A 26,613-nucleotide genomic window follows, 5' to 3' on the forward strand; every position below is an offset into this window, starting at 1 on the left:
AGATGGTGCTGATAGGTCTCCATCACAGCAGAACCTTGGGATGTATGCTGCAAGGACAGATCTTATTTGCATTTTTTATTTATCCATTTTGAAGTAATATATTCTGTGATTCTGTGAATCTCCATCCAGATGTTTATTGGATATTGTTTTCGGATTTTAGAATACATTTTTAATCCAAAATACAGTCAATCGATCACATTTGTTATGTTTCAAACATTATTTACAATGACATGAGACGTTGAAGTAGTACTGAAAATGCCCTGCTGTGACCCTAACTAGAGCACTCCTCCACATCATCCACCTCCTCCACAATGGAGTGCCTTTCACAGCGCAGTGGCAGGCAGCGTCTGTGGGGAGGAGATCCCCAGCTGGTCCCCGTCCCTGGTCTCCATCTCATGACTCGGTTCCACCGGCTTCCTAATGAACATGACCAATCGGCTGTGAAAGCGTTCCATCGATAATGGATACATATATAGACCCACGCACGCACACGCACACACGCACGCACGCACGCACGCACGCACACACACACACACACACACACACACACACACACACACACACACACACACACAAACAAACAAACAAACAAACAAAATAACAAACAAACAAACAAACACAAACTGAGCTGAGCTGATGGGAAAATCAACAGGGGGAAATGACATTGGTTCACTTCACCGTGCCTTGGTTCTGGATACCGCCATTTGAGCCCATTGCCGTGCACATTGATTGGCTAGAAGAATTGAAATGCAAACGCTATTGGTCTTGTTTGCGTCTGGCTTGTAAAGTACTCTTAAAAGAAAATGGCTGCTCTCAAGAACACAATAGTATCTAACTGGGCTAGTTTAAAATGTCTCTTGAAAACAGGAATTGACCTGCAGTAACTAATCTCAATTCAGTTCTATGAACTTTGCATTCTTTTTGTTGTTCCACATTAACATGGTCCGTCTGTCTCTTCCTCAGCTTTGAACTATCTCGACTGCGTGCAACTCCTGTGTCAAGAAGAAGCAGCATTGGAGGAGCAGCAGGCACCGTTGAGTTAAAGGTTAGTCTCTGTTCCCTCGCACTCAAAGACAGGCAAACAAAACAGACATCCTGTCTCAGTGGAAATGCCACAGGTCCACAGAGCCACTCTGGCTATTCACTGTCTCAGACCCCAAGGATCTCCAACCCCTATGGGAAAATAACCTCAGTCGCCTGGTTCCTTATCCTTAAATGCCAATCACCACGGGGCAATCCCAAAAAGAAGATGTACAAAGACTAACGCGAATTAGTATGTATTATTCCACACATTTTGTGTATACATGCATGAAACAACTCATAGAGGCCACCATTGCACTTTTCTAATAGAAATATACATCAAACAGTGGTATGCTGCACTGAAAGCCTCATTAGTACTATAGAGTAAGATATGTGATACTACAGTCTCTGGACACCATAGCTCATTCATGGTCTAAAGACCTAGACTAATAAAGTATTGATTTGACCTATTAGAGTAAGAAAGGCACAAACATACTATATACATTAGGCTATAATGTAAAGAGCTCCGTTGAGCTCCAAGTAGGAAGATGAATCATGTTATCGTGTGGGAATCCAATGGCAACTACTGTAGTCCTTATCTTGAATGTTAAGTAGTGGGTGGGGGGTGGGGGGGTTTCAGGGGTTCTCTCGATGTCATGTTGTTTATATTCATCACACTACTGCACACATGTGACTGTCATGCTGTGACAAACAATAACAGCCAGAGCAACATTTTCAGATCCAACAACATACGCAACAATCCTCTCTCTCAAGCTAGGGGAGACTAGCGTGTGGCCAAGGGCACAACATGGCGACCCAGGTCATCATACATGGCAGACACAAATATTACAACACCACACACTGTTGATGAACATCTTATTTGAATAAAAAGCAGTAGTGAAGATGAAGGCTTAAGGGAGTTTTATCATCACACGCAAGGTTTCCAATATGGCTTAAGAAGGAATTAATGAATTCTGATTAAACCAGTGTTAATATAAACCAGGCAAATCACATGGAGTCTTATCCTGGTGTAAGTTTATCCAATAGGGAACTCTGTCCTGGTGTCTGCACTACACTACACAATACCACTCTTCTATAACAACATGTACATCCAGCTGGCGAGGCAGGTGCGGCAGGGTTGAGTGGCCATTTGCTGAGGCGTTGTGGCTGATTCAGGCCTTGTTAAATTCCATTTTGTTTGTGAGCGGTGCTGAGCTCGGCCTCCCCTGGGCGTATAAGGGCAGACTTCGAAGCCACCACACTGACTGGGGACCGAGGGGAGCGGTCACAATTTTTCATCCTTATTACCCATGACATATCCAAAGTGGCAGAGTGCGGCCCATGGAGATATAGAGAGAAAGAGGGAGCGAGGGGAAAGATAGAGGTGGGTACCTCAGGAGAACCAGGGAGTCTGTCTCCTATCCTCCCTCCCCCTCATGAACCTCTGAGCAGGGACCCAATCTGCCTGGCTAAAACAATGCAATTCAATGACGGCGGTTAGGTACATCTACAAGGTGACTTCCATATGGAAGAAGAGGTAGTTGGACGGGGGTGGGTGTCTTGCCTTCAGCCACGTGACATGATTGGAGAGGTTTTCTTCACTGAATGAGTCCCCCCTCTCCTCTGCTCTCCTTCCCACAGCGGAGATTAAGATCTCTTGTTGTAATTATTGCTCCTTGAGGCAGCCTAATTCTGCCAAGGAGATAGCATCACACCAGTCAGGTGCTTCAGAGGGTATCTGGCACCAGCTGTTGTCGTCCTCTGCGTGTTTCATACGGCTTTGTTTTGTGATACATGTCTGTTGATCGACTGGCTTCTCTGGCTTCTGGGGCGCTGCCAATCCCCCGTCTGTCTCCAGATTCGCTCTCCTTCACTAACCACGTATTAGGAAAAAAGAAGGGGGAAATAATCACACGCAAAAGCCAAAAACCCTGAGGAGTCTGGGATTTTTGCCACCTGACGTACTGCGAGGCATCAATCATCTGCCACCACAGTCCCATGAAACATCTGTCTTAGACACACCGGAAGCCTGGCCGCCTCCCATCCAAACACAGGTGTTTGACACGCACATTCAGCTCTGCCCAACGAGCAGCCATCTTTTACCGTCAGGTACAGTAATGTAAGGGTCAGAGAACACAAATTAACGGGAATAAATGCATACATTCAGAAACGTTCACAGGTGTACGATATGTCATATAGTATATGCATTACAGGAGAAAAATGGGAACAACAGTTATTTGCTTTTCAAGTGATGTTCAAGCAAGCAGCATCATCACTAGAGCGCTCCTGTTATGGTAGTGACATTGAATGTTACAGTGATGACACTGAGAGTTATGGTGGTGACATTGAGAGTAACGGCGGTGACACAGAGTTACGGTGGTGACATTAAAGGTTACGGTGGTGACATTGAGAGTAACGGTGGTGACATTGAGAGTAACGGCGGTGACACAGAGTTACCGTGGTGACATTGACAGTTACGGTGGTGACATTGAGAGTAACGGTGGTGACATTGAGAGTAACGGTGGTGAAATTGTGAGATACGGTGGTGAAATTGTGAGTTACGGTGGTGAAATTGTGAGTTACGGTGGTGAAATTGAGAGTAACGGCGGTGACACAGAGTTACTGTGGTGACATTGACAGTTACGGTGGTGACATTGAGAGTAACGGTGGTGAAATTGTGAGTTACGGTGGTGAAATTGTGAGTTACGGTGGTGAAATTGAGAGTAACAGTGGTGAAATTGTGAGTTACGGTTGTGATATGGAAGGTTACAGGCAGATGCAGAGCCGGACTCCTCTATGGGTTCTCTCTGGGGAATGACTCACCACCGAGAAATAATCTGCATCCATGATAAGTTTCATTGGCTGTTCAGGGCCAGTGTTCTAATTCTCCAAAGACGAAGCTCAGCTCAACCCCGTGACAGACGTGTGTCACTGCAAATCACCCTCACCCTGTCTTTCCCCAGCAGATCTATCGGTGACTCTTTCCTAGGGTAACCGCAATCAGTTCAAGCACTCGGCTGATCTACTGCCCTCGCTCAGCAGTGGAGTAGGATCATTAGTTGGGTGTATTGTCTGTCTGGGAAAGCGTAACGAGGAACGAGTAGCAATCGCTGTGGGTGTGAAGATATAAAGCCTGCTGCTTTCATCAACGAGCCTTAATGATCCTCAAAAAACAGACTAGTGTATATGATCACATCTTATAGGCTGAATCCAGGCTACATCCGGTCGTGATTGGGTGTCTCATAGAGCGGCGCACATTTGGCACAGAGTCGTCCGGGTTTGGCCGGGGTAGACCGTCATTGTAAAGAAGAATTTGTTCTTAACTGACTTGCCTAGTTAAATAAAGGTTAAATAAAATACATTTAAATGTAAATTATAAGAAGTGACCTCTATTAATTTGCTCTAATTGTGACGGAGTGACAAGCAATTAAGGAACATGGTGTGTGTTTCAATGCCTCTGTCATCTCTGGGAAAGTGTGGGGGGGAATTAAAAAGCACATCTGCCCTCAGTTTAGGGTATAGAGCTGGTATATGGTCGTTGAGGCAAAAGCAGCTTATTGCCAAGGCTGTCAACTCTGGAACATGGAGAATGGAATCTCATAAGCATGAAGTTACATTGGTCATTGGGAATTGCCTCAACATTGGTGACCTTTGGCTCCATTTACTACAGTTGAGCAGGTTAATGTACGTTGTCACTTTGCGTGGCTACTCATGCGTGGATTCATGTTAATGTGTGAGTGATATTAATTGAGAAGAGGATAAATTAATTTCATCTGTGTTAATTATTAGACTGACCTTTATTTAAATTGGCTATTGTGACTGTTTACAAGTCTCTAATCTCAATGTCATGTAGAGTGTGTGGGTCAATAAATTTTTTCTGGTTGGGTGTGTGTGTGTGTGTGTGTGTGTGTGTGTGTGTGTGTGTGTGTGTGTGTGTGTGTGTGTGTGTGTGTGTGTGCGTGTGCGTGCGTGTGTGTGTGTGTGTATGTGTGTGTGAGAGAGAGAGAGAGAGAGAGAGAGAGAGAGAGAGAGAGAGAGAGAGAGAGAGAGAGAGAGAGAGAGAGAGAGAGAGAGAGAGAGAGAGAGAGTGTGTGTGTGTGTGCACGAGAGAGAGAGAGTGTGTGTGTGTGTGTGTGTGCATGAGAGGGAGTGTGTGTGTGTGCACGAGAGGGAGTGCTCAGTGGCAGATCTTGACAAACCCTCAATCTTTACATAGGAGCTGCTACTGTTCAGGTCTCCCCTCTTCTGTGCCCAAATTATTTTTTTTCTCTCTCTCTCGATCTCTCTCTCTCATTCTTTTGCTCACTCTCCTCCATCTAACTCTCTCTTCCTCTAGCTTTTCTTCCCTGCTTTCTCTCCCTTGGTCCTCCACTCATCCATTCTTTTCTCTCCCTCTATCTGTCCAGGCCCTCTCCCCATATCTCTCCCAGCAGGTCACAGCCCCTTCTGGTCTGAGCGTAGACTCCAGGGGGAAACCCTGTGATGTGGCCAGCTACAGTATTCCCACACTGGGCCACTTCACCACCATCATGCTGGGCCTATCTACAGTCTGACTCCCCACTCCAACCACACACACTGCTCACTCCACCAACCACAGCACGGCAATGAGTCACGCTATCGGGAAAGGCAGAGAGTAATTGGAAACATGAGAGTGTCACACCCTGATCTGGTTCACCTGTCCTTGTTATTGTCTCCACCACCTCCAGGTGTTGCTTATTATCCCCGGTGTATTTATCCCTGTGTTTCATGTCTCTCTGTGCCAGGTCGTCTTGTTTGCCAAGTCAACCAGCATTTTTCCTTGCTCCTATTTTTCCCAGTCTCTGTTTATTTCTAGTCCTCCTGGTTTCTGACCCCTGCCTGTTCTGACTACCATCCTGCCTATCCCCTTGTACTGTTATAGACTCGGATCTGGTTTCTGACCCCTGCCTGGCCTGACTACCATCCTGCCTATCCCCTTGTACTGTTATAGACTCGGATCTGGTTTCTGACCCCTGCCTGTTCTGACTACCATCCTGCCTATCCCCTTGTACTGTTATAGACTCGGATCTGGTTTCTGACCCCTGCCTGGCCTGACTACCATCCTGCCTATCCCCTTGTACTGTTATAGACTCGGATCTGGTTTCTGACCCCTGCCTGGCCTGACTACCATCCTGCCTATCCCCTTGTACTGTTATAGACTCGGATCTGGTTTCTGACCCCTGCCTGTTCTGACTACCATCCTGCCTATCCCCTTGTACTGTTATAGACTCGGATCTGGTTTCTGACCCCTGCCTGTTCTGACTACCATCCTGCCTATCCCCTTGTACTGTTATAGACTCGGATCTGGTTTCTGACCCCTGCCTGTTCTGACTACCATCCTGCCTATCCCCTTGTACTGTTATAGACTCGGATCTGGTTTCTGACCCCCTGACTACCATCCTGCCTATCCCCTTGTACTGTTATAGACTCTGGATCTGGTTTCTGACCCCTGCCTGTTCTGACTACCCATCCTGCTGGTTTCTATCCCCTTAGACTCGGATCTGGTTTCTGACCCTGCCTGTTCTGACTACCATCCTGCCTATCCCCTTGTACTGTTATAGACTCGGATCTGGTTTCTGACCCCTGCCTGTTCTGACTACCATCCTGCCTATCCCCTTGTACTGTTATAGACTCGGATCTGGTTTCTGACCCCTGCCTGTTCTGACTACCATCCTGCCTATCCCCTTGTACTGTTATAGACTCGGATCTGGTTTCTGACCCCTGCCTGTTCTGACTACCATCCTGCCTATCCCCCCTCGGATCTGTTTCTGACTGTTCTGACTACCATCCTGCCTATCCCCTTGTACTGTTATAGGATCTGGTTTCTGACCCCTGCCTGTTCTGACTACCATCCTGCCTATCCCCTTGTACTGTTATAGACTCGGATCTGGTTTCTGACCCCTGCCTGTTCTGACTACCATCCTGCCTATCCCCTTGTACTGTTATAGACTCGGATCTGGTTTCTGACCCCTGCCTGTTCTGACTACCATCCTGCCTATCCCCTTGTACTGTTATAGACTCGGATCTGGTTTCTGACCCCTGCCTGTTCTGACTACCATCCTGCCTATCCCCTTGTACTGTTATAGACGGATCTGGGATCTGGACTACCATCCTTTCCCCTTGTACTGTTATAGACCCCTGCCTGGCCTGACTACCATCCTGCCTATCCCCTTGTACTGTTATAGACTCGGATCTGGTTTCTGACCCCTGCCTGGCCTGACTACCATCCTGCCTATCCCCTTGTACTGTTATAGACTCGGATCTGGTTTCTGACCCCTGCTGTTATAGACTCGGATCTGGTTTCTGACCCCTGCCTGGTTACCATCCTGGCCTGACTACCATCCTGCCTATCCCCTTGTACTGTTATAGACTCGGATCTGGTTTCTGACCCCTGCCTGTTCTGACTACCATCCTGCCTATCCCCTTGTACTGTTATAGACTCGGATCTGGTTTCTGACCCCTGCCCCTGACTACCATCCTGCCTATCCCCTTGTACTGTTATAGACTCGGATCTGGTTTCTGATGCCTGCCTGACTACCATCCTGCCTATCCCCTTGTACTGTTATAGACTCGGATCTGGTTTCTGACCCCTGCCTCGGATCTGGTTTTCTGACTACCATCCTGCCTATCCCCTTGTACCCGGATTGTACTGTTATACCAGACTACTGGATCTGGTTTCTGACCCCTGCCTGTTCTGACTACCATCCTGCCTATCCCCTTGTACTGTTATAGACTCGGATCTGGTTTCTGACCCCTGCCTGTTCTGACTACCATCCTGCCTATCCCCTTGTACTGTTATAGACTCGGATCTGGTTTCTGACCCCTGCCTGTTCTGACTACCATCCTGCCTATCCCCTTGTACTGTTATAGACTCGGATCTGGTTTCTGACCCCTGCCTGTTCTGACTACCATCCTGCCTATCCCCTTGTACTGTTATAGACTCGGATCTGGTTTCTGACCCCTGCCTGGCCTGACTACCATCCTGCCTATCCCCTTGTACTGTTATAGACTCGGATCTGGTTTCTGACCCCTGCCTGGCCTGACTTCAAGACTGCCTATCGCCTGGTACTGTTTGGACTCTGACCTGGTTTATGAACTCTCGCCTGTCCCCAACCTGGCTTTGCCTACTCCCTTTGTTATAATAAATACCAGAGCTCAGCCATCTGCCTCCTGTGTATGCATTTTGGTCTCGCCTTGTGCCCTTATAGAGAGATGATGTTCAGGATTTTTTTTAAAGAGAGGGAGGGAATCAGAGAGAATCTGAGACAGTCAGATATTTGAATGTATGTGTCAGTCTGAAATGCAAAGGTATAAACAAGTCATGGCTTAAGTTGCACTCCAACTTCCAAGACCAACCATCCATTGGCATCAATGTGTTATTCATGCCACGGATCAAGTTTCAAGTCAACTGTGTCATCCAGGATCTTGAGTCAGGATGGTGGCCATGCAGCTCATTCCAGATATGAGCAGAGTGACCTTGAAAGACATGGTCTGTATATAGTTGATAGATAGAAAGGCAGCGGTATGGATGCTGAGGTAATTTAATTATCAGACCCTCCACAGGCTAGGGTAATGACTGCTCTCCACATCCTCCCTAATCCCCTATCCCAGTCCTCTACACAGACAGGCCCTGCCCGGGGCTCTCTGACTGTCTGACACAGGTAGCACTAACCCCTATACCCTGACCCTGTCTGTAGTCCCAGCCTGCTGGCATACAATACTGTAATATACAGTCCCTTCGGAAAGTATTCAGACCCCTTGACTTTTCCCACATTTTTCTTACATTACAGCCTTGTTCTAAAATTGATTAAATAAATAAAAATGTCCTCAGCTATCTACACACAATACCCCATAATGACAAAGCAAAAACAGTTTTTTAGAGATTTTCACAACTAAATAAATAAACAGAAATACCTTATTTGCATAAGTATTCAGACCCTTTGCCATGAGACTTGACATTTTCCTCCACGCATCCTGTTTCCATCGATTATCCTTGAGATGTTTCTACAACTTGATTGGAGTCCACTTGTGTTAAATTCAAATGATGGGACGTGATTTGGAAAGGCCACAGTTGACACTGCATGTCAGAGCAAAAACCAAGCCATGAGGTCTAAAGAATTGTCCGTAGAGCTCTGAGACAGGATTATGTCAAAGGACAGATCTGGGGAACGGTACCAAAACATTTCTGCAGCATTAAAGGTCCCCAAGAACACAGTGGCTTCCATCATTCTTAAATGGAAGAAGTTTCCTAGAGCGGGCCCCCCGGCCAAACTGAGCAATCGGGGGAGAAGGGCCTTGGTCAGGGAGGTGACCAAGAACCCAATGGTCACTCTGACAGAGCTCTAGAGTTCCTCTGTGGAGATGGGGGAAACTTCCAGAACGATAACCATGTCTGTAGCTCTCCACCAATCAGGCCTTTATGGTAGAGTGGTCAGACAGAAGCCAATCCTCAGTTAAAGGCACAAGACAGCCCGCTTGGAGTTCGCCAAAAGGTACTGACAGACTCTCAGACCATGAGAAACAAGATTGAACTATTTGGCCTGAATGCCAAGCGTCACGTCTGGAGGAAACCTGCCACCATCCCTACGGGGAAGCATGGTGGTGGCAGCATCATGCTGTGGGGACATTTTTCAGTGGTAGGGACTGGGAGACTAGTCAGGATCGAGGCAAAGATGAACGGAGCTAAGTACAGAGAGATCCTTTATGTAAACTTATCCAGAACATTCAGTACATCAGACTGGGGCGAAGATTCACCTTCGAACATGACAACGACCCTAAGCACACAGCCAAGACAACCCAGGAGTGGCTTCGGGACAAGTCTCTGAATGTCCTTGAGTGGACCAGCCAGAGCCCGGACTTGAACCCAATTGAACATCTCTGAAGAGACCTGAACTAGTTGTGCAGCAATGCTCCCCATCCAACCTGACAGAGATTGAGAGGATCTGCAGAGAAGAATGGGAGAAACTCCCCAAATACAGGTGTGCCAAGCTTGTAGCGTTATACCCAAGAAGACTCGAAGCTGTCACTGCCAAAGGTGCTTCAACAAAGTACTGAGTAAGGGGTCTGAATACTTATGTAAATGTGATATTTTAGTTTTTTATTTGTAATACATTTGCAAAAAAAATGTAAAAAAAACTTGTTTTTGCTTTGTGATTATGGGGAATTGTGTGTAGATTAATTTTAGTATAAGGCTGTAACGTAACAAAATGTGGAAAAACTCTAGGGGTCTGAATACTTTATTTCACTGTATATCGATAGGAGCGACATGTTTGGTGAGTAAATGACCAAAATACACTTCCATGTAGTGCATTGTGCGCATGCGTGTGTGTGTGTGTGTGTGTGTGTGTGTGTGTGTGTGTGTGTGTGTGTGTGTGTGTGTGTGTGTGTGTGTGTGTGTGTGTGTGTGTGTGTGTGTGTGTGTGTGTGTGTGTGTGTGTGTGTGTGTGTGTGGACGTTCAGGTGTGTGCGTGTGTTAATATAGCTCTTCATTCTTGTCACGTCAGTGTCCTCTGAGTCCAGGATGGTTCTTGAGGTGTAAAAGGGGGCCGTCCTCTCCATGAAAACATCTTTATTAATTACCCCTCCTGAGAGAGGTAGGAGGTGACCCCAGACTAGAGGTCCACCGATTAATCGGAATGGCCGATCAATTAGGGCCGATTTCAAGTTTTCATAACAATCTGTAATCATTGTAGCCGATTACTTTGCACTCCACGAGGAGACTGCGTGGCAGTCTGACCACCTGTTACGCGAGTGCAGCAAGAAGCCAAGGTAAGTTGCTAGCTAGCATTAAACTTATCTTATAAAAAAATACATCTTAACATAATCACTAGTTAACTACACATGGTTGATGATATTACTAGTTTATCTAGCTTGTCCTGCGTTGAATATAATCGATGCGGTGCCTATTAATTTCTCATCTAATCACAGCCTACTTCGCCAAACGGGTGATGATTTAACAAGCGCATTCATGAAAAAAGCACTGTTGTTGCACCAATGTGTACCTCACCATAAACATCAATGCCTTTCTTTAAAATCAATACACAAGTATATATTTTTAAACCTGCATATTTAGTTAACAAGAATTTATTTTAACTAGGGAAATTGTGTCACTTCAGTGTCTCTTCGCGTTCCATGCAAGCAGTCAGGGTATATGCAGCAGTTTGGGCCGCCTGGCTCGTTGCGCACAGTGTGAAGACAATTTATTCCTAAAAAAGACCGGAATTAATTTGCCAGAATTGTACATAATTATGACATAACATTCAAGCCTATCAACTCCCGAGATTAGGCTGGTATAACCGATGTGAAATGGCTAGCTAGTTAGCGGGGTGCACGCTAATAGCGCGCACCCCCGCTAACGTCATAGCGTTTCAATCGGGCCTCCAATAATCGGTATAGGCGTTGAAAAATCATAATCGGTCGACCTCTACCCCTGACCCTCTCAGACGTCCCGGAACGTAGACCTGGCTGTGGGGACTGACTGTCTCCTCTCAGTCAAACCACTGAAGAGCCAAAATGCCCACTATACACATCGCAGGGGAGCCACACCATTTTGTGGGCGGAGGAGAGTTAGCTTGCTTGCTCGGTCTATGTCTCTGCTTTGAATTTTTGGAGTTGTCAGACACAAAGTAGCTGTTCACTTCCACCTCTGGTCAAGTAATATCCTATAATATAGTATAGTGAGTTGTGAAGATGACATGATTAGATAGGCACTGTGAAAAGTGGTTCTTTTAGATGAAGCCCCCCCCCCCTCCTCTCCCTTCCTCCCTCTTCTCTCCTCTCTCCTATCCAAGCATCTGTGCAGAGTCAGTGGTGTTGGCATGTGCTAATGACCCCAGCAAGGTGTGTGTGTGTGTGTGTGTGTGTGTGTGTGTGTGTGTGTGTGTGTGTGTGTGTGTGTGTGTGTGTGTGTGTGTGTGTGTGTGTGTGTGTGTGTGTGTGTGTGTGTGTGTGTGTGTGTGTGTGTATGCACCAACAGAGAGTGGAAGGAGCACCTGGGCATGTTGAAAAGAGCCTGCTGGTCCTACCTTATGAACAGCACGACATCCTCCTGGCTGGATTGATAGAGCTTTCAGGCAGCTTCCTGCCCGTGGAACAGAGAGAGAGTGTGTAACGAGACAGTGTAACGAGAGAGTGTAACGAGGCTATCAGATGTAATTAAAGCAAGTGTCTCTTCTCTGTAAGAAAGTCAGAACACTCAGAAATATGTCTGACTCACTAAGAATTCTTTGAACAGTATAACACCCATGGGTAGTGTGGAAATGAGCTGACTATGACGGGGGCATGATAACCATACAGACTGGACTATTCCTAGGATGGAAGACAATGCAGGTGGCAGACAGGCTGAGTTGGGAATCGACTATGACATATAATATCTCCATTTACAGGGGTTCAGGAAGGGCTTGGACTGTCAAAGTATATCTTAAAATGTTGACCTTTTGGAGATTGGCTGCCTTTTTCTCTTCCCACTCCTTTTATCTCCATCTCTTTCTCCTGCCCTCTCTTCTTCTCTTCACCTTTCTGTCTCTGTCTCTCTTCGTCTCTTCACCTTTCTGTCTCTGTCTCTCTTCTTCTTCTTCCCACCTTTCTGTCTCTGTCTCCTCTTTCTCCTGCCTGTCTCTCTTCTTCTCTTCACCTTTCTGTCTCTGTCTCTCTTCGTCTCTTCACCTTTCTGTCTCTGTCTCTCTTCTTCTCTTCCCACTCCTCTTTCTCCTGCCCTCTCTTCTTCTCTTCACCTTTCTGTCTCTGTCTCTCTTCTTCTCTTCACCTTTCTGTCTCTGTCTCTCTTCTTCTCTTCACCTTTCTGTCTCTGTCTCTGTTCTTCTCTTCACCTTTCTGTCTCTGTCTCTCTTCGTCTCTTCACCTTTCTGTCTCTGTCTCTCTTCTTCTCTTCCCACTCCTCTTTCTCCTGCCCTCTCTTCTTCTCTTCACCTTTCTTTCTCTGTCTCTCTTCTTCTCTTCCCACTCCTCTTTCTCCTGCCCTCTCTTCTTCTCTTCACCTTTCTTTCTCTGTCTCTCTTCTTCTCTTCCCACTCCTCTTTCTCTGTCTCTCTTCTTCTCTTCCCACTCCTCTTTCTCTGTCTCTCTTCTTCTCTTCCCACTCCTCTTTCTCTGTCTCTCTTCTTCTCTTCCCACTCCTCTGTCTCTGTCTCTCTTCTTCTCTTCCCACTCCTCTTTCTCTGTCTCTCTTCTTCTCTTCCCACTCCTCTTTCTCTGTCTCTCTTCTTCTCTTCCCACTCCTCTTTCTCCTGCCCTCTCTTCTTCTCTTCACCTTTCTTTCTGTTTCTCATTCTCTTCACCTTTCTTTCTCCTGCCCTCTCTTCTTCTCTTCACCTTTCTTTCTCCTGCCCTCTCTTCTTCTCTTCACCTTTCTTTCTCTGTCTCTCTCTTCCTGTCCCTGCTGACCCTCTGACTCCCCACTCCTCACAGCTAGCATTCTTCGGGAAGACAAACTCTTCACTTCAGGCTCTCTTCATGAACTTGGCAGGCGAGACCTAGGTTGTTAATTTATTTCCCCCTCCAAGAGAATCATTCTGCTCCTCTCTTTGGCACTAGACAGAAGTCAGGCCAAGATTATTTCATGAAATGTTTTTTGTTGGGTTTTTTTTCCAGTTATTTTTTTCAACTTTTTTGGAGTGGACCCCTTTCTCTTTCTTTTTGGAATTGGCAACAATTTGTGTTCATCTCAGTCTGATGGGCTGGAGCCTCTTAGTCCCCAAAGCTTCCAGAACAAAGCCTGTTGACTGTATCAGCCAAGTGGTGGATGACAAAGTCTAGGAGAGAGAGGAGACCAGGATGAAATATTTATTTTGCAGACTGGCTGTGTGGCAGCCATTTGCTGTTATGTTGTGTCTCACTGCCTTGGTCTAGCTAGCTAACGTAGTCTGTTTGTTAGTTTGATTTGTTTGTTTGCATGGATTCGTTTTTGGTTTCTTGTGACTTTTCATGTGAAAAAGGGAAATGTTTTTCTGTGACTCCTGACTTCAGTACTTATTACATCTAACCATGCAGTGGTGTACTGTGGCCTTGTTTTCTCTCGGTTTTTGTTGTTGTTTAGTTGTTGTTGTTTTACCATTCTCTGCATGTTTACGATAACAGGACATAAAATGTTGCCATGGGAACAGACCCACCCCGGGACAACAGAAGGCATTAAGGCACCGAACCACAGAGGAGAAAGCCTTCCAGCCAATCAGCAAACAGCTCACTGTTGCCAAGGTGTTGTCGAGATGAGAGATAGGATTGAGATAAGAAGTGAATGCGTACAGTGTGTTTGCACCTTTCAATAGCTCATAGTTCTGTTTGGATTTCCACGTTTTTCTCTCTGTCCATAGTCCAGTAACACCCCTTATAGAAGTCCGAGAGCGTGACGGCTCACATTGCCATTCCATGATGAAATATTCTCTCTGATTGAGCCTTTTCATGCAAGATGTTTCCTCTGCCTGCTGAGACTGGAACAGCTCTTTACCCTCCAACCCCTAGGGGCCCTGTTTAGTCACTAACCATGTTACAGCTACCTCCATGTTACAGCTACCTGCTACCAGAGTCATTACGATCAGCTAGCTTGACTCTCACCTAGACGACGATCCGCGGCTTTTCACTGTTGTCCTCTTTCCCTTAGTTCCCTCCTCTCTGAGAACTCAGTGAGATCTATCACTGACAGACTGCTATGGCTAGTCAGACACCGGAGGTGCTAACTGGGCTGCAGTTTGCAGTCTACAGCTGTGTTGTTAGAACAGCCTCTGTGGAGCTGAGCTGTTGGTGTGTGTGTGTGTGTGTGTGTTTGTTTGAGAAGCTGTGGGGTGAGCTCGTCAGGGAGATGGAAGATAATCTCCAACCCCCCTCTTTTCCTCCCTTTCCTGTCTTCCTGAGACCACTGTCTCCACGCAGCGTCACTCCTATCCATCCCTACGCAATACACACACACACACACACACACACACACACACACACACACACACACACACACACACACACACACACACACACACACACACACACACACACACACACACACACGGCCACAGATAGGTGGGCTTAACAACCACGGTTTTCTGACCGAGACTCAAGCTTCTAGCCAAACAAGACAACTTTTTTTTTTTACCCCTTTTTCTCCCCAATTTCGTGGTATCCAATTGTTTGCTTTTCGTTGCCTTGTCGCTGGGCTGGCTACAGTGTCCGACAGCCCTGTGTGTCATCACAAACTCCATGCGCCTCCCACTCTACATTGTTTATCAGCTTAACAAGGCCTATTTCCATCATGTAGTTCACAGTTGGTTCTGTCTGTTGTTAATTGAACCGTTGAACTCCCTTATTCTACTTTAGCCCACCGAAAGACACCCATTGTTTATGAAATTGGAAAAGTTGACAGAGCTCCATTGTAAGACTTTTGTGAATAATGGTTTCAAGGTCAGTTGAAGCGAGTGCATGAGTTGGGAGTTTCAGGACCTCCAGTATGTGGGAGGGCGGGGGGGTTCAGGGTCAGAACCTAAGTGGTTCTTGAAAAATGGAATTAAACCAAACCAAGCCTCTACTGCCAGGGTGACTCTTTGAGGTACACAAGCCCATGCTAATACAGTATTCCACTGTATATCATGTATAAACCAAATATTTATAGTGCATTCGGAAAGTATTCAGACTCCTTGACTTTTTCACATTTTGTTATGTTACAGCCTTATTCTAAAATAGATTCAATTGTTTTTTCCCCTCACCAACCTACAAACAATACCACATAATGACTAAGCAAAACTGTTTTTAGAAATGTTTGCAAATGTATGAAGAAAAAAAAGCGAGAGACTATTGTTTGTAAGAGCAGAAGGGGAGGTAGTGGGTGGTTACATGTCAAAGAGCGGCTCTATCAAGGAGAGAGAGAGAGGGAGAGGGAGAGGGAGGAGAGAGAGAGAGAGAGAGAGAGAGAGAGAGAGAGAGGGGGAGAGAGGGAGAGAGAGAAGGGGAGGGGCTGGAGTAGGACGGTGGGAAGAGTGGGAGGGAGTGTCAGAGAGAGGAAGAGAGAGATGAAACAAGCAAGCAAGGGAATCAGAGCTTGCCTGCCGGAGCTGTGTTGTGTTTGGTGCGTGAGCGCTAGCTGATCCATCAACGTGCGAAAGGGACCTCGCTGAGCGTTCATCCCCAGCCTCGATCCCCCTCAACTTCCCCAGAGCCCTTCCAGAAACCTCCCTAGGCTGTAAGGAGGACCCAGGCTTGAGCACGTGCTGCCAGGTAAGACACAGAGTATGGAGGCTCTCCGCTGAGAGAGATACTTTACAGAGAACAGATCGTGAAAGCACTTAGCGGTACCTGTGTAGACTCGGGAGGTGATTCCTTAGACATGATGATCTTAATAGAATGGATGTGGCTTGCAAGGGGAGAGGTGAAAGGTGTTGTTTCTCATCTGGGTCTGTGAGTGTGTCAGTGTGTGTTTGTGCACGTCAGCTGACGCGGGTCACAGGGCATATGTAACCTGATTGGAACAGGTCAGCTTTGATGTGAGAGCAGTCAGTTTGTTTCTGACTCTGGCTCCTCTTTAATGGCAGATGTCAAGGGACATCAATACATCAATACCTCCATTTACAGAAGAAAAAAACAAAACAGGAAAAGGAGGTTTTTGATTTGGATCCCTTTTACTAAATTGGCAGCTTAATAGCTGTTGTTTCCGTTGTTTTCTGCTGTATTTCATTGCTCTCTTTTCCTCACGAATGTGGCGAAGTGCTTGTAAGATATTGTCATCATCTCAGGAGTTTGTCTCAGAGCACGAATGAAGGATTACTGTATGTATTTTCTCACCTCACTCCTGCTGAAAGACTGGCATGCCGTCTTTCTCCCGTTCCACGAAAGCCGACAGCAAATGGCTCTGTGTTTGTGAATGCACGATATATGTGTGTGTGTGAGTGAATGCATGCACATGCATGTGTGTCTGTGTGTTTGCATTTGTGTGTGTATATGCATCTGGGTGTGTGCGTGGTTGTGTGTGACCCGGCTGGACATGGTGGCAGAGTTGAAAGCATCCGTGGCATTAGTGAAAGGCTGGGATGAGCGGAGTCCCGCTGGTGTTGAGCTGGGCTTCAGATACAGCGCTGGAACTGGAAGGGAGGGAGGGAGGGAGTGCAGGATATTCAGTGTGGAGCAGCAGAGCCTCTGTCCCCATACGAGACAAAAGACTGGATTCTGCTAACTGAATGATGAATGATTATAAATCACCAAAGAGGAAAATGGGGTTTGTCACCAACATAAAATACAAACAGGGACATTACAAACCCACTGCATACACCAGAACAGAATAGCTTCTCAGTGAGAATCAGCTTTCCTGATATTAAAGGGTAGGATCTATTTTTTTACAGGCAAGATGGATGAGTAGAGTTATTATCATCTAGCCTACCCTCCACATAGGTACCCCCTTCCCATGGACTGATGGAAGACAGTCATATTAAAATCATTGTGCCTCCTCTCTCTCTCTTCCCTCTCTCTTCCCTCTCTCCTCTCTCTCTCCCCTCTCTCCCCTCTCTCTTCCCCCCTCTCTCTTCCCTCTCTCCCTCTCTCTCTCCCTCTCTCCCCCCTCTCCCTCTCTCTCTCTCTCTCCCGTCTCTCTCCCCTCTCTCCCCTCTCTCTCTTCCCCTCTCTCTCTCCTCTCTCTCTCCCCTCTCTCCCTCTCTCTCCCCCTCTCTCCTCTCTCTCTCTCCCCTCTCTCCCTCTCTCTCTCTCCCCCTCTCTCTCTCTCCTCTCTCTGCCCCCCTCTCTCTCTCTCTCTCCCCCTCTCCCCTCTCTCTCCCTCGCCCCCTCTCCTCTCTCCTCCCTCTCTCCCTCTCTCCCCTCTCCCTCTCCTCTCTCCCTCTCTCCCCTCTCTCTCACCTTTCCCCTCTCTCCCCCTCTCCTCTCTCTCTCTCCCCTCTCCCCTCTCTCCCCTCTCCCCTCTCTCTCTCCCCTCTCCCTTCTCTCTCCCTTCTCTCTCCATGCTTCTCCACTTATTTCAGATGAATTGATCCAGTCCTCTTTCTATCCCTCCATTCCTTTCCCTCTACTATAAATAGGTCAAACCCAGGGCACAGATCCAGTGGATCGGTGATTAACATTCACAGTTGTTCCCTCATTTAGAAACATGAAAGAGTAGAAGGTTGTCTTATTGTGGAGCTTCAAACATCTCCTCTCCATTTCCTCCCATTGTCCTCAGCTGGTGTAATCCATGAAAGCCAATGCACGGGCAGTTCTTTTTTTTTTACACATGAATCAAACCTGTCGGATTTCAATTTCATTTCACCTCTTTGCGCCAGGTCTTTTTTTTGTCTCTCCTGGAGGCCAATCGAGCGTATTCACATCCTCTGTAACAATCTGGACTTTGGAAAATGGATTTGCACTTCCAACAGGGGTCAAGGCAGGCTGAACAATGGACCACAGCTCTACACTCTGGTCTTGTTCAGAGTTATTGTCTCTGTTCATTTTCATAGACATTTTAAATTAAGAGATATTCAGCTCTCATCTGGTTCATTTTGAATGGGACAATGTTTAGTGATAGATTAGTGGACACTTACTGTTTTATACAATAGATTCCTTGGTTTGTGTGGAACGTTCCTCAATGGATTCTGTTCCAGAATTGTAGTTTCAGCATGTATGAGCAATACAATGAGATCAGTAAACGGACAGACAGGCTGTGTGTGGTGTGTGTGGTGTGCACGTGCATGCTCGCTCGCATGTTTGTTCATGTCTTTGCATCAATAACTAATGAGCTTCTCGCTGGCGCTCTCACTCAGTTCATACAGTGCTTCTGTTTATCTAGCAGCTCTTCCAGTTAAGTAAATATGTTTGCCTCTGACAAGCAAACGGTAAAGTAGGAGGAGCGTGTGACCTTCATGCAACCTTGTAGTGACATTGGGGGTGTTTCTGGGTTATTTACTTTCCACTCTGCTGGACTTTGTCCTTCCTCTGTGACTCACCACCTCAACACCCACTCTGACTGTCTATCCATCCTTACTGCAGGGAGGACAGAACTCAACCTTGCCAAACGCACAGGGTGATGTCTTCGGTCACATTGGTGGTTTCTCTCTCATGAAGCAGTGATCAGAAGATTTATTCACAGAATACACTACTTTATTCTTAGGATAGAATTGGATATGAATAGAGATTGATTGTGTGGTTTTCAATAAGTTGGGGTAACTAATGGTAGTTTAAGAATTGGGCACATGACAGCTCCAAAGCAAACAAGGCATGAAGGCGCCTGCCTGTCGAGAGCTGGGCTCATTTAGACACACCCAAGCAGCATGGCCAAACAGCTCCTGCAGCCAGATAAATTCAGCACCCCCTCTCTTTGGACAGTTCCTTTTGGTTTAGACACAGCAGTGCTGGCAGTTTCAACAGCCTATATCATCGGACAGCGCTGCCTGCTCAGACACAGCAGTGCCTGGGGTTTCAGCTCCCCTCCTCTCCTGGACAGGGCCAATCAGTTCAGCTGCATATTATAGAGGTGAGAAAGAGGGGTGAGAGATTTCAGCACCACCTTCTCTACACTGCAACAGCCAGTCAGTGGACTGCAAGGTGACAGTGGATTGGCAGGAGAGAGGTGCTAAAGAGATGCACACTTACCCCCATGCCAGTGGGATGAATTGTGTGTGTGTGTGTGTGTGTGTGTGTGTGTGTGTGTGTGTGTGTGTGTGTGTGTGTGTGTGTGTGTGTGTGTGTGTGTGTGTGTGTGTGTGTGTGTGTGTGTGTGTGTGTGTGTGTGTGTGTGTGTGTGTGTGTGTGTGTGTGTGTGTGTGTGTGTGTGTGTGTGTGTGTGTGTGTGCGTGTCCGTGTGTCCGTGTGCGTGCTTGACCTGAAGCTGCTTCACAAAAAATGGCTTATATATAGCAAGCCATAGCGCATTCTACCAATTGACAAGATAACAAAATACATTTCGCAAATCTATTCTTAGAGTGGTAGTATCAGCTAATCTTTTTCCAGTGCTGGAGCTTTTGACGTTACCCCACAGATTAGGTTTTGACCGTCTGACGAACTGGGAGCCACGCCAGTTAATGTTTTAATCCTGAGAATTAGGAAAATCCCTTGTTCCTGAACGCTGGATTCATGTCTGGGATATGTTTGCACAAGAGGTCATCCAAACATTGGGTAATGGCTTCAGCTGCTGGTATGTTTGGCTACAGTGAGATTATGGTTTTGATAAAGAGATTTTTTCGCTTCTCTGGGCAGTGGATGTTCCATCAGGAATAAGTTAGCCACATGCTTTCCACATGTTAGTGTGTCATCACACACACACACACACACACACACACACACACACGCACACACACACACGCACACACATGCCCCATTTCACAGTCCCAATCAATGTCATTAATCCTTGCTGTCTTTATTAAAGGTGATGTACGACTCAGCATCGCTTTGTCGATTCACCTTATTGATTTGAATGCAGATTTTTAAACCTACGACACATGCAAGCCACAGTGGCCATATCATTCTGATTTATAGAGCCAGTTAAAGCCTACCAGGACTATCAACATGTTTTCACTCATTCAATATGTGGGATGTTTGAATCTTTAGCGTGTCTTGTAACTTCCGTTAAAATCAATAAAGAGTATTTGACAGCTGTGGATTTGGATCAGTGTGAGCGTCATGACTCTGTGAAAAAAAAGGCAACAATACATGAAAACAGATTATTTCTATTTGCCTTAACAGATGAACGATGCTTTCAAATATCGCCCTAAGCTTTGGTGATATGGTCGGTGGGACCGCGCATGGAACCATTGTAGATGGCGGCTGCACAGAATTCTTCTGACCATGGAATATCATCCCAATATCCCAGAGGGGTAAACGTCTCGCCCCCGGCCTGGTTATCACACACTACCAGCACCACACCCCTCTCTCTGGGCTTTACCCCTTCTACACATGTCCCCTAATTGCGACAACATGGGGTAGCCAACCAGGGTCATTTGTATGTTGGAATTATCATAATTGAATAGGCATGAGTTAAGTGTGTTCCAGTGGTGTGTTAATAACATGGTCAGGGCAACTGAGGCAGGCAAGCACGTGTCACTGTGTTTGTTCAGCTCAACGCTGCTCCAGCAGGGGCATCCATCCGTTCACTCTTTCTCTCTTGTCCTCTTTTTCCCTCTCCTTCCCTCCCTCTGTCCCTCCTGCTGTCCCTGTGCAGTGGAGGTGAATGGGGTAATTTTTCACTCTCCCGAGGACGCCCTTGTTTGTGATAGCTAGCTGAGTGAAGCCAGAGAACTGGGCCTGTGTGTTAACGTCCAGGTTCGCAGTGCTGCCGTGTGGACTTGGCGCCCCGTGTGGGGACCGACTGGCCCCAGGGATTCAGACAGACAGTCGCTGGTCTCCAGCCAGTGGTTCATTTCCCCTGTGTGTCACACAGATGTGCACGGTGAGAGGTGACATCCTGGCCCTATTGCCTTACCTAGTAGCCCCAACTCCCAGCTCTGACCATTTTAAAAGCTTCTGTCTTTGTAGTGTCTTTCTACCCAGAGTCCACTGGTAAACCCCCACTCAGGTGCAGCTATAGCCAGTGTATGTACTATATGTCAGCCAGCTGCATAAAAGCAGAAGAAAGTCAGAGGGGGCAGGGAGGTGAACTGGAGTGAAAGCGAGGGAGCGAGGGAGCGAGGGAGGGAGGGAGGGAGGGGATTTTTCCATCCCGGCTGTTGTCCTTGTTACTGGGTTTGTGTGAATCAGTGGTCTGACTGCTGCTGCTCGAGCTGTTTCCTCTCCCTCTGTGTCTGAGTGATCAGGTTCCACTCTGGGCAGAACAACCCTGTCTGATTCTGCACAGTGGGACAGCTCTCCGGCCTTAAGACAACACTTAAGACAACTACTAGCAGTAGTAGTAGTAGTAGTCAGTGGCAGTCAGTGCCAGTAGTTTTAGCCCTGTATTGTTTGCTTCTGTTTAAGAAACGTTTTTCAACTGAATCGGCGGAATGAATACACCCTTTATCATAGCAGCCATGTTGTATTCATTCTAGCCTCTATGCACTCTCCTCCTCTCACATTTCACTTCATTTGTGGACTTCAATGAACAACACATCAGCTGTATGTGACCAGGCGAAAAAACCTTTCCAAGCCAAACCAGTGTGGATGACGGATCACCACCTCAAGCTGAACCTCGGCAAGACGGAGCTGCTCTTCCTCCCGGGGAAGGACTGCCCGTTCCATGACCTCGCCATCACGGTTGACAACTCCGTTGTGTCGTCCTCCCAGAGCGCTAAGAACCTTGGCGTGATCCTGGACAACACCCTGTCGTTCTCAACCAACATCATGGCGGTGGCCCGTTCCTGTATGTTCATGCTCTACAACATCCGCAGAGTACGACCCTGCCTCACACAGGAAGCGGCGCAGGTCCTAATCCAGGCACTTGTCATCTCCCGTCTGGATTACTGCAACTCGCTGTTGGCTGGGCTCCCTGCCTGTGCCATTAAACCCTTACAACTCATCCAGAACGCCGCAGCCCGTCTGGTGTTCAACCTTCCCAAGTTCTCTCACGTCACCCCGCTCCTCCGCTCTCTCCACTGGCTTCCAGTTGAAGCTCGCATCCGCTACAAGACCATGGTGGTTGCCTACGGAGCTGTGAGGGGAACGGCACCGCAGTACCTCCAGGCTCTGATCAGGCCCTACACCCAAGCAAGGGCACTGCGTTCATCCACCTCTGGCCTGCTCGCCTCCCTACCATTGAGGAAGTACAGTTCCCGCTCAGCCCAGTCAAAACTGTTCGCTGCTCTGGCCCCCAATGGTGGAACAAACTCCCTCACGACGCCAGGACAGCGGAGTCAATCACCACCTTCCGGAGACACCTGAAACCCCACCTCTTCAAGGAATACCTAGGATAAGATAAGTAATCCTTCTCACCCCCCCCCTTAATGATTTAGATGCACTATTGTAAAGTGGCTGTTCCACTGGATGTCAGAAGGTGAATTCACCAATTTGTAAGTCGCTCTGGATAAGAGCGTCTGCTAAATGACTTAAATGTAAATGTAATGTAAACCATGTCATAACCGCTACACACAGCCTACATCTTTGTTACGATATGAGCTAAAGTAACGTCATAGTCAACATAGCGAATAGAACTAATGTGTTAGTAAACACACTACAATCATGCTGTAAGGGATTCCTTCCATTGACGGAGAGGTGGACCAAAGCGCAGCGTGATTATTTTGATTCATGTTTTAATAAATCACTTCACATGAACAAATTTACAAAAACAAGAAATGTGAAAACCCCAAACCGTCCTATCTGGTGCAGACACAGAGACAGGAACAATCATCCACAAACACACAGTGAAACCCAGGCTACCTAAGTATGATTCTCAATCAGAGACAACTAATGACACCTGCCTCTGATTGAGAACCATACTAGGCCGAAACATAGAATTACCCAAAATATAGAACAAACAAACAAACATAGACTGCCCACCCAACTCACGACCTGACCATACTAAATAAAGACAAAAACAAAGGAAATAAAGGTCAGAACGTGACAGTACCCCCCCCCCCCAAAGGTGCGGACTCCGGCCGCAAAACCTTGACCTATAGGGGAGGGTCTGGGTGGGCTTCTGTCCGCGGTGGCGGCTCTGGCGCGGCACGCGGACCCCATGGCGGACCGCCTCCGTGGCTTTCTAAGCATGGCCACCCTTCTCAATGACCCCACCGGACAGAGGGGCAGCTCGGGACAGATGGGCAGCTCGGGACAGATGGGCAGCTCGGGACAGAGGGGAAGCTCGGGACAGAGGGGAAGCTCGGGACAGAGGGGAAGCTCGGGACAGAGGGGCGGACGCTCTGGCGCCTCTGGGCTGAGGGGCTCTGGCGCCTCTGGGCTGAGGGGCTCTGGCGCCTCTGGCTCCGACAGCGCCGGACAGGCAGGAGACTCCGGCCGCAGCGCCGGACAGGTGGGAGACCCCGGCCGCAGAGCCGGACAGGCGGGAGACCCCGGCAGCAGCGACGGACAGGCGGGAGACCCCGGCAGCAGCGCCGGACAGGCGGGAGACCCCGGCAGCAGCGCCGGACAGGCGGGAGACCCCGGCAGCAGCGCCGGGACAGGCGGGAGACCCCGGCAGCAGCGCCGGACAGGCGGGAGACTCCGGCAGCAGCGCCGGACAGGCGGGAGACTCCGGCAGCAGCGCCGGACAGACGGGACCACCTGTAGGGAGGAGACAGAGAGACAGCCTGGTGCGTGGGGTTGTCACCGGAACCACCAGGCTGGGGAGACCCTCAGGAGGCTTGGTGTTAGGAGGAGGCACCTGAAGGACCGGGCTGTGGGGGAGCACTGGAGCTCTGGTGCACAGCCTTGGCACCACTTTCCCAGGCTGGACAACCACTCTAGCCCGGACCCTCCAGAGTGCATGCACAGGTTGAACCGGGCTGTGGGTATGCACGGGAGATCTAGTGCTTACTACGCGCACCTCTCCCTTTGGCTCCACTCCCACATTTGCCCGGCATGAGCGGAGCGCAGGCAGAGGACGCACTGCAGCCTCCTAGCGCCCCGGAGACACAGCACGCAGAGCCGGCGCAGCATACCCTGGACCAAAACTGCATACCGGCGACCAGACCCACTGAGCAGGCACCATACGCCCTGGCTCGATGCCCGCACTCGCATGACACTCTCGGGGGGATGCCCTATAGCGCACCGGGCTATGGACACGTACTGGCGACACCGTGCGCTTAACCGCATAACACGGTGCCTGACCAGTAACGCGCTGCTTATAATAAGCACGAGGAGTGAGCTCAGGTCTGCTACCTGGCTTAGCTCCACACCTCGTGTGCCCCCCTCCCCCAAAACTTTTTGGGGCTGCCTCTCGTACCTGTTGCACTGCCGTGCTGGCTTCGCCAACCTCATTCTCCTGTAACCTTACTTGCACTGCTCCATCGAATCCCAGGCGGGCTCCGGCACTCTCCCTGGGTCGACCGCCCACCTGTCTATCTCCTCCCAAGTTGTGTAGTCCAGATTCTGCTCCCATGTCCCGAAATCCTGACCTCGCTGTTGCTGTTCCTGCTGCTGCTGCCTCTGTTCCTTCTCCTGCTGCTGCTTTTGCTGCAGCTGCTGTTTACCACACCGCTTGGTCCTGTTGTGGTGGGTGATTCTGTAAGGGATTTCTTCCATTGACGGAGAGGCGGACCAAAGCGCAGCGTGGTTATTTTGATTCATGTTTTGATAAATGACTTCACATGAACAAACTTACAAAAACAAGAAATGTGAAAACCCCAAACCGTCCTATCTGGTGCAGACACAGAGACAGGAACAATCATCCACAAACACACAGTGAAACCCAGGCTACCTAAGTATGATTCTCAATCAGAGACAACTAATGACACCTGCCTCTGATTGAGAACCATACTAGGCCGAAACATAGAAATACCCAAAATATAGAACAAACAAACAAACATAGACTGCCCACCCAACTCACGCCCTGACCATACTAAATAAAGACAAAAACAAAGGAAATAAAGGTCAGAACGTGACACATGCAGTAACTTTACAGTGTATAGTCAGTAAGCAGTTACACCGGTGGCAACATATTAATAAAACCAAAAGCTTACCTTGATGTGGAAGAATTCCAGTGTTGTGTTGGATAATCATAGCCAGCTAACTAACATAGCATCCCTCTGTTTGAGCAGGGTGTTTGAGTAACCAAACTAGCCAGCTGCATTTTCTAGCTAAGTAAGTGAGGGTGAAAAAATGACAACCTCTCTCTCTCTCTCTCTCTCTCTCTCTCTCTCTTGCTTCTCCTTAATTTTTGAAGAAATTAATTTGTTGAAAACTGTTAAACTATTGTCTTTCTCTCTCTTTGAGTCAACTACTCACCACATTCAATGCACTGCAGTGCTAGCTAGCTGTAGCTCATGCTTTCAGTACTATATTCATTCTCTGAACCTTTGATTGGGTGGACAACATGTCAGTTCATGCTGCAAGAGCTCTGATAGGTTGGAAGACGTCCTCCGGAAGTTGTCATAATTAATGTGTAAGTCTATGGAAGGGGGTGAGAACCTAGAGCCTCCTAGGTTTTGTTTTGAAGTCAATGTACCAAGAGGAGGACGGAAGCTAGCTGTCCTCTGGCTACACCATAGTGCTACCCTACAGAGTGCTGTTGAGGCTACTGTAGATCTTCATTGCAAAACTGTTTGTTTTATTCAATTATTTGGTGACATTTGAATATATTTAGTATAGGTTTTCAATGTTTTACCATTTTTATTTTTATAAAATTCACTACGGAGTATGGTCCTCTACTTCCTCCACTGGTAGTAGTAGTGGTGGTGGTGGTCATGGTGGTAGTAGTAGTTTGTTGTATTAGTAGTACTTGTGGTCATAGTACAGCAGTTGTTGTAGTAGTAGTTGTTGTTTAGTTGTAGTTGTAGTAGTAGGTGTATCAGTAGGTGTTGCTGTAGTGGTGGTATTAGTAGTAGCAGTAGTAATAGTAGTAATAGTATTATTATTATTAGTTGTAGTAGTTGTAATAGTAGTAATGCCTGACTAGGGAGATAGTATGGATCACCTTATTGCTTCTGTATATTGGGAATACTACTGCTAAATATACTCTCATTTTGTCACGAATCCCGTTTCCTGAGTCTGTTTTTTGCCTGTGTTCTGTCCTGGAGTGTT

At 47.6% G+C, this 26,613-nt stretch overlaps 1 protein-coding gene across 4 annotated transcripts in view; it reads left to right on the forward strand.

Moving 5' to 3' along the window:
* Window positions 1-26,613, forward strand: part of LOC135514994 (synaptotagmin-1-like) — a 231,380-nt gene that overhangs the window by 105,250 nt on the left and 99,517 nt on the right. For 3 of the 4 annotated variants that reach the window (XM_064938775.1, XM_064938779.1, XM_064938776.1), the window contains exon 3: window positions 964-1,045. The gene's annotated coding sequence lies outside the window, so the exon portion shown is untranslated. Of the gene's footprint in view, window positions 1-963; window positions 1,046-16,075; window positions 16,252-26,613 lie in introns of those variants that run through there. The other variant, XM_064938777.1, reaches the window with a different exon arrangement.

This window comes from Oncorhynchus masou, chromosome 26 (assembly GCF_036934945.1).
Source record: "Oncorhynchus masou masou isolate Uvic2021 chromosome 26, UVic_Omas_1.1, whole genome shotgun sequence".
Classification (NCBI taxonomy): Eukaryota; Metazoa; Chordata; class Actinopteri; order Salmoniformes; family Salmonidae; genus Oncorhynchus; species Oncorhynchus masou.